Source organism: Pseudophryne corroboree, unplaced genomic scaffold (genome assembly GCF_028390025.1).
Source record: "Pseudophryne corroboree isolate aPseCor3 unplaced genomic scaffold, aPseCor3.hap2 scaffold_567, whole genome shotgun sequence".
In the NCBI taxonomy this organism is placed as follows: Eukaryota; Metazoa; Chordata; class Amphibia; order Anura; family Myobatrachidae; genus Pseudophryne; species Pseudophryne corroboree.
The window spans coordinates 181,486-194,972 of record NW_026970166.1 but is presented as its reverse complement, the minus strand read 5'-3'; the positions used below and the strand labels follow the sequence as shown (position 1 = coordinate 194,972).

General features: G+C 46.8%; 5 non-coding genes and 2 pseudogenes across 5 annotated transcripts; 1 reads left to right on the top strand and 6 right to left on the bottom strand.

Annotated features, from left to right (window-relative positions):
* Window positions 1–599: 599 nt before the first annotated feature.
* Window positions 600–735, bottom strand: LOC135033116 (U1 spliceosomal RNA; annotated as a pseudogene).
* Window positions 736–887: 152 nt separating this feature from the next.
* Window positions 888–1,051, bottom strand: LOC135033163 (U1 spliceosomal RNA). Its single transcript, XR_010228574.1, has one exon. It is a non-coding gene; the product is annotated as a U1 spliceosomal RNA (small nuclear RNA).
* A 3,240-nt stretch (window positions 1,052–4,291) lies between these two features.
* Window positions 4,292–4,455, bottom strand: LOC135032978 (U1 spliceosomal RNA). The gene has a single exon (XR_010228424.1). It is a non-coding gene; the product is annotated as a U1 spliceosomal RNA (small nuclear RNA).
* Window positions 4,456–5,128: 673 nt separating this feature from the next.
* On the bottom strand, window positions 5,129–5,291 carry LOC135033118 (U1 spliceosomal RNA). The gene has a single exon (XR_010228539.1). It is a non-coding gene; the product is annotated as a U1 spliceosomal RNA (small nuclear RNA).
* Window positions 5,292–5,444: 153 nt separating this feature from the next.
* On the bottom strand, window positions 5,445–5,608 carry LOC135033178 (U1 spliceosomal RNA). The gene has a single exon (XR_010228588.1). It is a non-coding gene; the product is annotated as a U1 spliceosomal RNA (small nuclear RNA).
* Window positions 5,609–6,499: 891 nt separating this feature from the next.
* LOC135033056 (U1 spliceosomal RNA) lies at window positions 6,500–6,662 on the top strand. The gene has a single exon (XR_010228499.1). It is a non-coding gene; the product is annotated as a U1 spliceosomal RNA (small nuclear RNA).
* A 2,084-nt stretch (window positions 6,663–8,746) lies between these two features.
* Window positions 8,747–8,925, bottom strand: LOC135033129 (U1 spliceosomal RNA; annotated as a pseudogene).
* Window positions 8,926–13,487: the final 4,562 nt, after the last annotated feature.

Sequence of the window (13,487 nt, the reverse complement as noted above, 5' to 3'; positions counted from 1 at the left end):
AACAACTGCAGGGAGAACACATATTTTCAGATGAACATGTGAGGGCAGAAGGCTGCCTAATACTGAAGCACCCCCAAACAACAAACCAAATGCAACAACTAGTGCAAGCATTCCTGGGGGAAGGCCTGCAGCAGATGGATTTGCATATGGTGATGTCATCCAAGCAGTGGGTCAAAGTTGGCTTCAACCCTCGTCTGCATATGAAAAGAGAAAAGGGGCGTGCAGGGCATGGCGGCCTTTTGCAGCGCTTGGATGACCCCTAGTTTGCATTACACACCTCCTCCCTCCTTCGGTGTGGGGCTCATGTTGGCTATGCCCCAGCCCCTGAAGCATTCAAGCTGATTTCTTGCAGCAGCTGGGCACTGTAACTGCTCCAGAGCTACTCTGTAAGGCAAGTAAAAGGGTGTGGGCCCTGCAGCACTACCTGTAGTTCGCATTGTGCGTTGGAAGGCACGAAGTAAGCAGACGGGAGAAGTCAGGATAGTGCGCAAGGGCATAGAAGGGAGCGGCTCAAGAAAAGAGAAGTGGAAACAGACAGCAAACTAGGCTGGAGAGAGACCTGAGACAAAGAGATCTGAATTATACGAGAGCCGACGAGGGGAAACACAAATTATGCAGTCAAGTTTCCCACATTTGGGGAAATCGCAAGAGCAGCACACCCAGAGTGCAATGGTTGAGCCTTGCCCTGGGAGAAGCACCTTCATGATCATAGTATCTCACCTGGCAGGTAAGTAGGAGTTGGGCTAGAGCTGGGGAGGGTCGCTGCTCGGGTTCCCCCCTGTGAAGTGAAGGAGATCCAACTGAAGCAGCACCAGGGAACTCTCGAAAGAAGAACAAGGCTAGAGGAAGATCTGAGACAAAGAAATCTGACTTTTACCAGAGCTGACCAGAGGAAAGCACAAACACAGTCCCCCACTACCACAAATAATGCAGTCGAGTTTCCCACATTTGGGAAAATCACAGGGGTCAGCATACCCAGAATGCAATGAATGAACCTCACCCTGGGAGAACAATCTTCATGACCATGGTATCTCCTATGCAAAATAAGTATGATTTGGGATAGGGCTGGTGAGGGCCGCTGCTCAGGCACATCTCTGTCAAGTAAAGGAGATTCAACTGAGGCAGCACAAGGGAACTCTCATCTTGGGACAACAACTGCAGGGAGACCACATCTTTTCAGATGAACATGGGAGGGCGGAAGGCAGCCTAATACTGAAGCACCATCAAATATCAAACCATGGCCCTCATTCCGAGTTGATCGCTCGCAAGGCGATTTTAGCAGAGTTACACACGCTAAGCCGCCGCCTACTGGGAGTGAATCTTAGCTTCTTAAAATTGCGACCGATGTATTCGCAATATTGCGATTACAAACTACTTAGCAGTTTCAGAGTAGCTTCAGACTTACTCGGCATCTGCGATCAGTTCAGTGCTTGTCGTTCCTGGTTTGACGTCACAAACACTCCCAGAGTTCGCCCAGACACTCCCCCGTTTCTCCGGCCACTCCTGCGTTTTTTCCGGAAACTGTAGCGTTTTTTCCCACACGCCCATAAAACGGCCTGTTTCCGCCCAGTAACACCCATTTCCTGTCAATCACATTACGATCGCCGGAGCGAAGAAAAAGCCGTGAGTAAAAATACTTTCTTCATTGTAAAATTACTTGGCGCAGTCGCAGTGCGAATATTGCGCATGCGTACTAAGCAGAATTTCACTGCGATGCGATGAAATTTACAGAGCGAACGACTCGGAATGAGGGCCCATATGCAACAACTAGTACAAGCACTCCTGGGGGAAGGTCTGCAGCAGACGGATTTGCATACGGTGATGTAAATCCAAGCAGTGGGCCAAAGTTGACTGGAACCCTCATCTGCATATGAAAAGAGAAAAGGGGCATGCAGGGCATGGCGGCCTTTTGCAGTGCTTGGATGACCCCTAGTTCGCATTAAACACCTCCACCCTCCTTTGGTGTGGGGCTCATGTTGGCCATGCCCCATCCCCTGATGCATTCAAGCTGATTTCTTGCAGCAGCTGGGCACTGTAACAGCTCCAGAGCTGTTCTGTAAGGCAAGTAAAAGGGTGTGGGCCCTGCAGCACCACCTCTTGTTCGCATTGTGCGTTGGAAGGCACAAATTAAGCAGACGGGAGGAGAAGTCAGGATAGTGCGCAAGGGCATTCTTTTCTCTTAGTCCGGGGGCAAGGCTTCAAAATGGGGTCTGCAACGGAGGAGACACAGGGGGCGTGGTCACAGCAGCTTTTCTCTACAGTCTGCACCAGCAGGAGCCTACACCATTTTTTATGATCACGCTGAACTGCAGTGCGACTGCAATTACAGCATGGTCAAGAAGGGAGGCGTCATGCTGGGTGGCCATGCCCTGTCACTGTGCAGGAGCCAGCACCGCTCACACACTAGTCCCCGGGTGCAGCCCCCAACCCCCGGGACACCCGGAGCAACAAAATGTAGATTCAGGCCACCAGGCCACGCCCCTACCTATGAAACCATGCCTCCTTTTTACCATTGCGCTGTTTATCTGCGCGCACTGCATTACAATCTCCCTCGCCACCTCTCTGGGTGTCACCAGTGATAGTGACACCTCTGCCATGCTTGTAGCAGCTGGTCCTAAGATCTACGCCTCAAGCCCTGAGTGTTTGCCCTTGTGACTTGTTGATCATCATAGCGAAGCAGATGCTTACAGAAAACTGCAGGGGCTTAGATTGAAAATAAAAACAATTGATGGGTATAAGGTAGAGAGGAGCGGGTTCGGTTCTCCGAGAACCGAATTCCCCACGAACTCCACGTGGTTTACATTGGTCCGAGGCAGGCTCGGTTGTTCCTGCCTGACTCGGAAAACCTGAACAAGGGAAAATGTCATCATCCCGCTGTCAGATTCTCGTGAGATTCGGATTCCATATAAAGAGCTGCGCGTTGCTGCCATTTTTACTCGTGCATTGAAGAGAGAGCGGAGAGGACGTGGCTATGTTCTCTCAGTGGAAATCTCAATATCAGTGCTCAGTATCAGTGGTTACTTATTGCTGCTCAGTAATACTAGTAGTGTGTCTCTCCTGCTCAGTGTCAGTTCTCAGTAGTATCCTCATCAGTGCTCAGTATCACTGCTCATTGTCTTGTGCTGCATTGTGGTGCTCAGCATACTACAGTACATTACTAATAGTCCAGTGCTGCATCTTGCTGCTCAGTGTCAGTTCTAGTATCCTCATCAGTGCTCACTATCACTGCTCATTGCATTGTGGTGTTCTGTATACTACAGTAACATAGTAATATAGTATATATAGAGGAGCGGGTTCGGTTCTCCGAGAACCGAATTCCCGACGAACTCCACGTGGTTTACACTGGTCCGAGGCAGGCTCGGTTGTTCCCGCCTGACTCGGAAAACCTGAACAAGGGAAAATGTCATCATCCCGCTGTCGGATTCTCGCGAGATTCGGATTCCATATAAAGAGCTGCGCGTTGCCGCCATTTTTACTCGTGCATTGAAGAGAGAGCGGAGAGGACGTGGCTATGTTCTCTCAGTGGAAATCTCAATATCAGTGCTCAGTATCAGTGGTTACTTATTGCTGCTCAGTAATACTAGTAGTGTGTCTCTCCTGCTCAGTGTCAGTTCTCAGTAGTATCCTCATCAGTGCTCAGTATCACTGCTCATTGTCTTGTGCTGCATTGTGGTGCTCAGCATACTACAGTACATTACTAATAGTCCAGTGCTGCATCTTGCTGCTCAGTGTCAGTTCTAGTATCCTCATCAGTGCTCACTATCACTGCTCATTACATTGTGGTGTTCTGTATACTACAGTAACATAGTAATATAGTAACATATGGTAACATAGTTTTTGAGGTTGAATAGAGGCAAATTGCCCATCGTGTTCAACCTGTTTTAAGTTGTGATGATTCTACATACTTGCTGAATAATGTTTTATGACTAGTTAGCTACTATAACTCATGTTACCCCCGGATTAACCATGTTGATATTTTAAGTATTATAACCTTGGATAGCTTTTTCATTCAGAAATGTATCCATTCCTTTTTTAAATCCAATTACAGAGTCCGCCATTACCACCTTCCCTGGCAGGGAATTCCACATCCTGATTGCCCTAACAGTGAAGATCATAGTATCTCACCTGGCAGGTAAGTAGGAGTTGGGCTAGAGCTGTGGAGGATTGCTGCTCGGGCACCCCCTGTCAAGTGAAGGAGATCCAACTGAGGCAGCACAAGGGAACTCTCGAAAGAAGAACAAGGCTAGAGGAAGATCTGAGACAAAGAAATCTGACTTTTACCAGAGCTGACCAGAGGAAAGCACAAACACAGTCCCCCACTACCACAAATAATGCAGTCGAGTTTCCCACATTTGGGGAAATCACAGGGGTCAGCATACCCAGAGTGCAATGAATGAACCTCACCCTGGGAGAACAATCTTCATGACCATGGTATCTCCTATGCAAAATAAGTATGATTTGGGATAGGGCTGGGGAGGGCCGCTGCTCAGGCACATCTCTGTCAAGTAAAGGAGATTCAACTGAGGCAGCACAAGGGAACTCTCATCTGGGGACAACAACTGCAGGGAGAACACATATTTTCAGATGAACATGGGAGGGCAGAAGGCTGCCTAATACTGAAGCACCCCCAAACAACAAACCAAATGCAACTACTAGTGCAAGCATTCCTGGGGGAAGGCCTGCAGCAGACGGATTTGCATATGGTGATGTCATCCAAGCAGTGGGTCAAAGTTGGATTCAACCCTCGTCTGCATATGAAAATAAAAAAGGGGTGTGCAGGGCATGGCTGCCTTTTGCGGGCGCTTGGATGACCCCTAGTTCGCATTAAACACCTCCACCCTCCTTCGGTGTGGGGCTCATGTTGGCTATGCCCCAGCCCCTGAAGCATTCAAGCTGATTTCTTGCAGCAGCTGGGCACTGTAACAGCTCCAGAGCTGCTCTGTAAAGCAAGTAAAAGGGTGTGGGCCCTGCAGCACTACCTGTAGTTTGCATTGTGCATTGGAAGGCACAAAGTAAGCAGACGGGGAGAAGTAAGGATAGTGCGCAAGGCCATAGAATGGAGCGGCTTAAGAAAAGAGAAGTGGAAACAGACAGCAAACTAGGCTGGAGAGAGACCTGAGACAAAGAGATCTGAATTATACGAGAGCCGACCAGGGGAAACACAAATTATGCAGTCAAGTTTCCCACATTTGGGGAAATCGCAGGGGCAGCAAATCCAGAGTGCAATGGGTGAGCCTTGCCCTGGGAGAAGCACCTTCATGATTATAGTATCTCACCTGGCAGGTAAGTAGAAGTTGGGCTAGAGCTGGGGGAGGGTCGCTGCTCGGGCACCCCCCTGTCAAGTGAAGGAGATCCAACTGAGGCAGCACAAGGGAACTCTCGAAAGAAGAACAAGGCTAGAGGAAGAACTGAAACAAAGAAATCTGACTTTTACCAGAGCTGACCAGAGGAAAGCACAAACACAGTCCCCCACTACCACAAATAATGCAGTTGAGTTTCCCACATTTGGGGAAATCACAGGGGTCAGCATACCCAGAATGCAATGAATGAACCTCACCCTGGGAGAACAATCTTCAAGACCATGGTCTCTCCTATGCAAAATAAGTATGATTTGGGATAGGGCTGGGGAGGGCCGCTGCTCAGGCACATCTCTGTCAAGTAAAGGAGATTCAACTGAGGCAGCACAAGGGAACTCTCATCTGGGGACAACAACTGCAGGGAGAACACATATTTTCAGATGAACATGGGAGGGCAGAAGGCTGCCTAATACTGAAGCACCCCCAAACAACAAACCAAATGCTACAACTTTGCAAAAGCATATACTGAAAAAGGCTAATAAGCATTCATCTAGAACGTTTCCTAGAAACATTTTAAAAAGTCAATAATGTGGAGAGTTTTTGTAAGATGTTTCTTCCATCAACCAATGAAGAAACACATTGGTACTTTCCCATGATGAGTGAGTGCTTCAGGATCTCTTGCACATACATGTGCAGCAGAGTACTGTAATGGAAGCATGCTGGGTCCATAACCCAGAGGTAGGCAGATTGAAACTATCCTCTGCTATATGCATTTTTTTTGTTAATTAAAGTAATCCAAAACTGGGATTGACATTTTTGCTCTTTTATTTTTACTTAAAGTACAATAACTTTTACCATTTTAATTTGTTTTAATAGTATATTGACAGTATTGTTTTCTTTCAAAAATTCACTTAATTTTCTTTTCTGTGTGCTAATTAGATATCACCTTGTTTTCACATTAAATAGACTACCACATGAGAAAGCAGCAAGGATGCAGTGGCGTTAATGTTTCCTGGTGGTAGTGGGGGACTGTGTTTGTGCTTTCCTCTGGTCAGCTCTGGTAAAAGTCAGATTTCTTTGTCTCAGATCTTCCTCTAGCCTTGTTCTTCTTTCGAGAGTTCCCTTGTGCTGCCTCAGTTGGATCTCCTTCACTTGACAGGGGCGTACCCGAGCAGCGACCCTCCCCAGCACTAGCCCAACTCCTACTTACCTGCCAGGTGAGATACTATGATCATGAAGGTGCTTCTCCCAGGGCAAGGCTCACCCATTGCACTCTGGGTGTGCTGCTCCTGCGATTTCCCCAAATGTGGGAAACTTGACTGCATAATTTGTGTTTCCCCTGGTCGGCTCTCGTATAATTCAGATCTCTTTGTCTCAGGTCTCTCTCCAGCCTAGTTTGCTGTCTGTTTCCACTTCTCTTTTCTTAAACCGCTCCCTTCTATGCCCTTGCGCACCTTAATTAAATCTAACTCTGATTACGTCAGAGAAGGCCAGGTACCCTACACCATAAGAGGGGGTTTGAAATTTTGACTTGTCTACTTAAAGATCACCAAAATCTGATCACAAGGTCAATTACATCACTGGGTGGGAACCTTTTGGTTAATAGCCCCATGTAAGTGCAAGAGATCCTGAAGCACTCACTCATCATGGGAAAGTACCAATGTGTTTCTTACAAAAATTCTCCAGATTATTGACTTTTTAAAGTTTTTCTAGGAAACGTTCTAGATGAATGCTTATTAGCCTTTGTCAGTATGTACTTTCGCAAAGTGTCGCTATGGCGCAATCAGTTAGTGTGTATGGCTATTAACCTAAAGGTTGGTGATTCAATCCCACCAGGGACGTAATTGACCTTGTTATCAGATTTTGGTGATCTTTAAGTAGACAAGTCAAAATTTCAAACCCCCTCTTATGGTGTAGGGTACCCGGCCTTCTCTGATGTAATCAGAGTTAGATTTGATTAAGTGATTTTATAAAAAACAGCTAGGAAGCACAATTTAGCAGTGGGTTGCAGAGAAAAAAAATTATGCTGGCAGAAAAGTCCAATTGAGTGATTAAACAGCTCTTCATTTTCTGATTTTATGTTTATGCTAACAAATTTGCTCTCTGAAAAGTGTCCACAAAGCCAAGTCTCTGATTAACACCTTTAGTAGGAATGGTTTTTCACCTATTACTGAATTAAACTTGCTTCATTGGAAAGGCAGCAAGATGCATCCTCATTTCAATGTCTACTGAAATAATACAGGTTGACACCAGGAAACATAAACGTCACTGCATCCTTGCTGCTTCCTCAAGGGGAAGTCTGTTTAATGTGAAAACAAGGTGATATCTAATCAGCACACAGGTAAGGAATTAAGAAAATCTTTCTTTATGGGTGAAGATGTTTCTCACAAAATTGTTGCACCAAGGCATCATTGAAATTAAAGCTGGAAAGATGATTTTAATATATCACTTGTATATTTTGTACTGCTCTTCTGGTGACAATGTAGTTTGTTTTTGTCAATTACCATTTTAATAATAGGGTAAAGAAAATTAAGTGGATTTTTGAAAGAAAACAATACTGTCAATATACTATTAAAACAAATTAAAATGGTAAAAGTTATTGTACTTTAAGTAAAAATAAAAGAGCAAAAATATCAATCCCAGTTTTGGATTACTTTAATTAACAAAAAACAATGCATATAGCAGAGGATAGTTTCAATCTGCCTACCTCTGGGTTATGGACCCAGCATGCTTCCATTACAGTACTCTGCTGCACATGTAAGTGCAAGAGATCCTGAAGCACTCACTCATCATGGGAAAGTACCAATGTGTTTCTTCATTGGTTGATGGAAGAAACATCTTACAAAAACTCTCCAGATTATTGACTTTTTAAAGTTTTTCTAGGAAACGTTCTAGATGAATGCTTATTAGCCTTTGTCAGTATGTACTTTCGCAAAGTGTCTCTGAGGCACAAACAGTTAGCGTGTTCAGTTGTTAACCAAAAGGTTGGTGGTTCAATCCCACCTAGGGACGTAATTGACCTTGTTATCAGATTTTGGTGATCTTTAAGTAGACAAGTAAAAATTTCAAACCACCTCTTATGGTGTAGGGTACCTGGCCTTCTCTGATGTAATCAGAGTTAGATTTGATTAAGTGATTTTATAAAAAAAAACAGCCACAAAGCACAATTTAGCAGTGGGTTGCAGAGAAAAAGAAATATGCTGGCAGAAAAATCCAATTGAGTGATTAAACAGCTCTTCATTTTCTGGCTTTATTTTTATGCTAACAAATTTGTGCTCTGAAAAGTGTCCACAAAGCCAAGTATCTGATTATCACCTTTGTAGGGATGGTTTTTCACCTATTATTAAATTAAACTTGCTTCATTGGAAAGGCAGCAAGTGATGTCATCCAAGCAGTGGGTCAAGGTTGGCTTCAAACCTCGTCTGCTTATGAAAAGAGAAAAGGGGTATGCAGGGCATGGCGGCCTTTTGCGGTGCTTGGATGACCCCTAGTTCGCATTAAATAATGCAGTCGAGTTTCCCACATTTGGGGAAATCACAGGGGTCAGCATACCCAGAATGCAATGAATGAACCGCACCCTGGGAGAACAGTCTTCATGACCATGGTATCTCCTATGCAAAATAAGTATGATTTGGGATAGGGCTGGGGAGGGCCGCTGCTCAGGCACATCTCTGTCAAGTAAAGGAGATTCAACTGAGGCAGCACAAGGGAACTCTCATCTGGGGACAACAACTGCAGGGAGAACACATATTTTCAGATGAACATGGGAGGGCAGAAGGCTGCCTAATACTGAAGCACCCCCAAACAACAAACCAAATGCAACAACTAGTGCAAGCATTCCTGGGGGAAGGCCTGCAGCAGATGGATTTGCATATGGCGATGTCATCCAAGCAGTGGGTCAAAGTTGGCTTCAACCCTCGTCTGCATATGAAAAGAGAAAAGGGGCGTGCAGGGCATGGCGGCCTTTTGCGGCACTTGGATGACCCCTAGTTCGCATTAAACACCTCCACCCTCCGTCGGTGTGGGGCTCATGTTGGCTATGCCCCAGCCCCTGAAGGATTCAAGCTGATTTCTTGCAGCAGCTGGGCACTGTAACAGCTCCAGAGCTGCTCTGTAATGCAAGTAAAAGGGTGTGGGCCCTGCAGCACTACCTGTAGTTCGCATTGTGCGAGACCCCTAGTTCGCATTAAACACCCCCACCCTCCTTCGGTGTGGGGCTCATGTTGGCCATGCCCCAGCCCCTGAAGCATTCACGCTGATTTCTTGCAGCAGCTGGGCACTGTAACAGCTCAAGAGCTGCTCTGTAAGGCAAGTAAAAGGGTGTGGGCCCTGCAGCACTACCTGTAGTTTGCATTGTGCATTGGAAGGCACAAAGTAAGCAGACGGGAGGAGAAGTCAGGATAGTGCACAAGGGTATAGACGGGAGGGGCTCAAGAAAAAAGAAGTGGAAACAGACAGCAAACTAGGCTTCCAATGCACAATGCAAACTACAGGTAGTGCTGCAGGGCCCACACCCTTTTACTTGCCTTACAGAGCAGCTCTGGAGCTGTTTAATCACTCAATTGGATTTTTCTGCCAGCATAATTTTTCTCTTACGTCCTAGAGGATGCTGGGGACTCCGTAAGGACCATGGGGGATAGACGGGCTCCGCAGGAGACATGGGCACTTTAAGAAAGACTTTAGATCTGGGTGTGCACTGGCTCCTCCCTCTATGCCCCTCCTCCAGACCTCAGTTTACTACTGTGCCCAGAGGAGACTGGGTGCTTTTCAGGGAGCTCTCCTGAGTTTCCTGACAGAAAGTATATTTGTTAGATTTTTTTATTTTCAGGGAGCCTGCTGGCAACAGACTCCCTGCATCGAGGGGCGGAGGGGAGAGATGCACACCTACTTCTGTGAGTTGATAGGCTCTGCTTCTTAGGCTACTGTACAGCATTAGCTCCAGAGGGATCGGTACGCAGGTCTCACCCTCGCCGTCCGTCCCAGAGCCGCGCCGCCGTCCCCCTCGCAGAGCCGGAAGATAGAAGCCGGGTGAGTATGAGAAGAAAAGAAGACTTCAGAGGCGGCGGAAGACTTCATGATCTTCACTGAGGTAACGCACAGCAGTAAAGCTGTGCTCCATTGCTCCCATACACCTCACACACGGCAGTCAGTGTAAGGGTGAAGGGCGCAGGGGGGACGCCCTGGGCAGCAATATAGACCTCTCTTTGGCAAAATAAATATATATGCAGCTAGGCACTGTATATATATATAAGAGCCCCCGCCATTTTTTTACTATATTTGAGCGGGACAGAAGCCCGTCGCTGAGGGGGTGGGGCTTCTCCCTCAGCACTCACCAGCGCCATTTTCTCCACAGCACCGCTGAGGGGAAGCTCCATGGACTCTCCCCTGCTTATACCACGGTAGAAAGAGGGTCTTAAAGAAGAGAGGGCACATAATTAGGCGCATATATATATGGAAATACAGCGCTACTGGGTAAACATAAAATGATTGTGTTTTTTTCCTGGGTCATATAGCGCTGGGGTGTGTGCTGGCATACTTTCTCTCTCTGTCTCTCCAAAGGGCCTTGTTGGGGAACTGTCCTCAGATAAGAGGATTCCCTGAGTGTATGGTGTGTCGGTACACGTGTGTCGACATGTCTGAGGTAGAAGGCTCTCCTAGAGAGGAGCAGGAGCAAATTAATGTGGTGTCTCCATCGACAACGCCGACACCTGACTGGATGGATATGTGGAATGTTTTAAGTGCTAATGTAAACTTATTACACAAGAGATTAGACAAAGCTGAAGCTAGGGAACAGTCAGGGAGTCAACCCATGCCTGTCCCTATGTCGCAGGGACCTTCGGGGTCTCAAAAGCGCCCACTATCCCAAATAGTTGACACAGATACCGACACGGATTCTGACTCCAGTGTCGACTACGATGATGCAAAGTTACAACCAAAATTGGCTAAATGTATTCGATATATGATTATTGCAATAAAAGATGTTTTGCACATCACAGAGTCCCCTGTCCCTGACACGAGGGTACACATGTATAAGGGAAAGAAACCTGAGATAACCTTTCCCCCCTCACATGAGTTGAACGAATTATGTGAAAAAGCTTGGGAATCTCCAGACAAAAAGCTGCAGATTCCCAAAAGGATTCTTATGGCGTATCCTTTCCCGCCAATGGACAGGATACGGTGGGAATCCTCCCCTAGGGTGGATAAAGCATTGACACGCTTATCCAAAAAGGTAGCGCTGCCATCCCAGGATACGGCTACCATCAGGGACCCTGCTGACCGCAAGCAGGAGGTTACCCTAAAGTCCATTTACACACATTCTGGTACCTTACTCAGACCGGCAATTGCGTCGGCCGAGGTTGTAGCGCGGTGGCAGCATGGACAGATACCTTATCAGCAGAGATTGAGACCCTAGATAAGGATGCTATGTTATTGACCATAGGGCATATAAAAGATGCTGTCCTATATATGAGAGATGCTCAAAGTGACATTAGTCTACTGGGTTCTAGAATAAACGCTATGTCGATTTCTGCTAGACGAGTCCTATGGACCCGGCAATGGACAGGTGATGCCGACTCAAAAAGGCATATGGAGGTTTTACCTTACAGGGGTGAGGAATTGTTTGGGGAAGGTCTCTCGGACCTTGTCTCCACAGCTACAGCTGGTAAATCAAATTTTTTGCCTTATATTCCCTCACAGCCTAAGAAAGCACCACATTATCAAATGCAGTCCTTTCGATCACAGAGAAACAAGAAAGTACGAGGTGCGTCCTTTCTTGCCAGAGGTAAGGGCAGAGGGAAGAAGCTGCACAACACAGCTAGTTCCCAGGAACAGAAGTCCTCCCCGGCCTCTACAAAATCCACCGCATGACGCTGGGGCTCCGCTAAAGGAGTCCGCCCAGTTGGGGGCACGTCTTCGAGTTTTCAGCCACATCTGGGTTCATTCGCAGGTGGATCCCTAGGCAATAGAAATTGTTTCTCAGGGTTACAAGCTGAAATTCGAAGAGGTGCCTCCTCGCCGGTTTTTCAAATCGGCCCTACCATCTTCTCCCCAGGAAAGGGAGATAGTGTTAAATGCAATTCACAAATTGTATCTTCAACAGGTGGTGGTCAAGGTTCCCCTGCTTCAACAAGGAAAGGGAAATTATTCGACCCTGTTTGTAGTCCCAAAACCGGACGGTTTGGTCAGACCCATATTAAATTTAAAATCCCTGAACCTATACTTGAAAAGGTTCAAGTTCAAGATGGAATCGCTAAGAGCGGTCATCGCCAGCCTAGAAGGGGGGGATTTTATGATATCTCTGGACATAAAGGATGCATACCTTCATGTACTCATTTATCCACCTCATCAGGCGTACCTAAGATTTGCGGTACAGTATTGTCATTACCAATTTCAGACGTTGCCGTTTGGTCTCTCCAGAATTTTCTCCGAGAATTTTCACCAAGGTAATGACAGAAATTATGGTGCTCCTGCGAAAGCAAGGTGTCACAATTATCCCGTACTTGAACGATCTCCTCATAAAAGCGAGATCAAGAGAGCAGTTGCTGAACAGCGTATAACTTTCATTGAAGGTGTTACAGCAAAACGGCTGGATTCTCAATATCCCGAAGTCGCAGTTGGTTCCTACGACTCGTCTGACTTTGCTTGGGCATTATTCTGGATACGGACCAGAAAAGGGTTTATCTTCCGATAGAAAAGGCCCAGGAACTCATGACTCTGGTCAGGAACCTATTGAAACCAAAACAGGTGTCAGTGCATCACTGCACTCGAGTCCTGGGAATGATGGTGGCATCATACGAGGCCATTCCCTTCGGCAGGTTCCATGCGAGGATCTTGCAATGGGACCTACTGGACAAGTGGTCCGGGTCACATCTACAGATTCATCAGTTGATCACCCTGTCCCCCAGGGCCAGGGTATCTCTCCTGTGGTGGCTGCAGAGTGCTCACCTTCTAGAGGGCCGCAGGTTCGGCATTCAGGACTGGATCCTGGTGACCACGAACGCGAGCCTCCGAGGTTGGGGAGCAGCCACACAGGGAAGAAATTTCCAAGGTCTTTGGTCAAGTCAGGAGACTTGTCTTCACATCAACATCCTGGAGCTAAGGGCCATATACAACGCCCTATGTCAAGCGGAGACCTTACTTCGTGACCAACCAGTTCTGATCCAGTCAGACAACGTCACCGCAGTAGTTCAT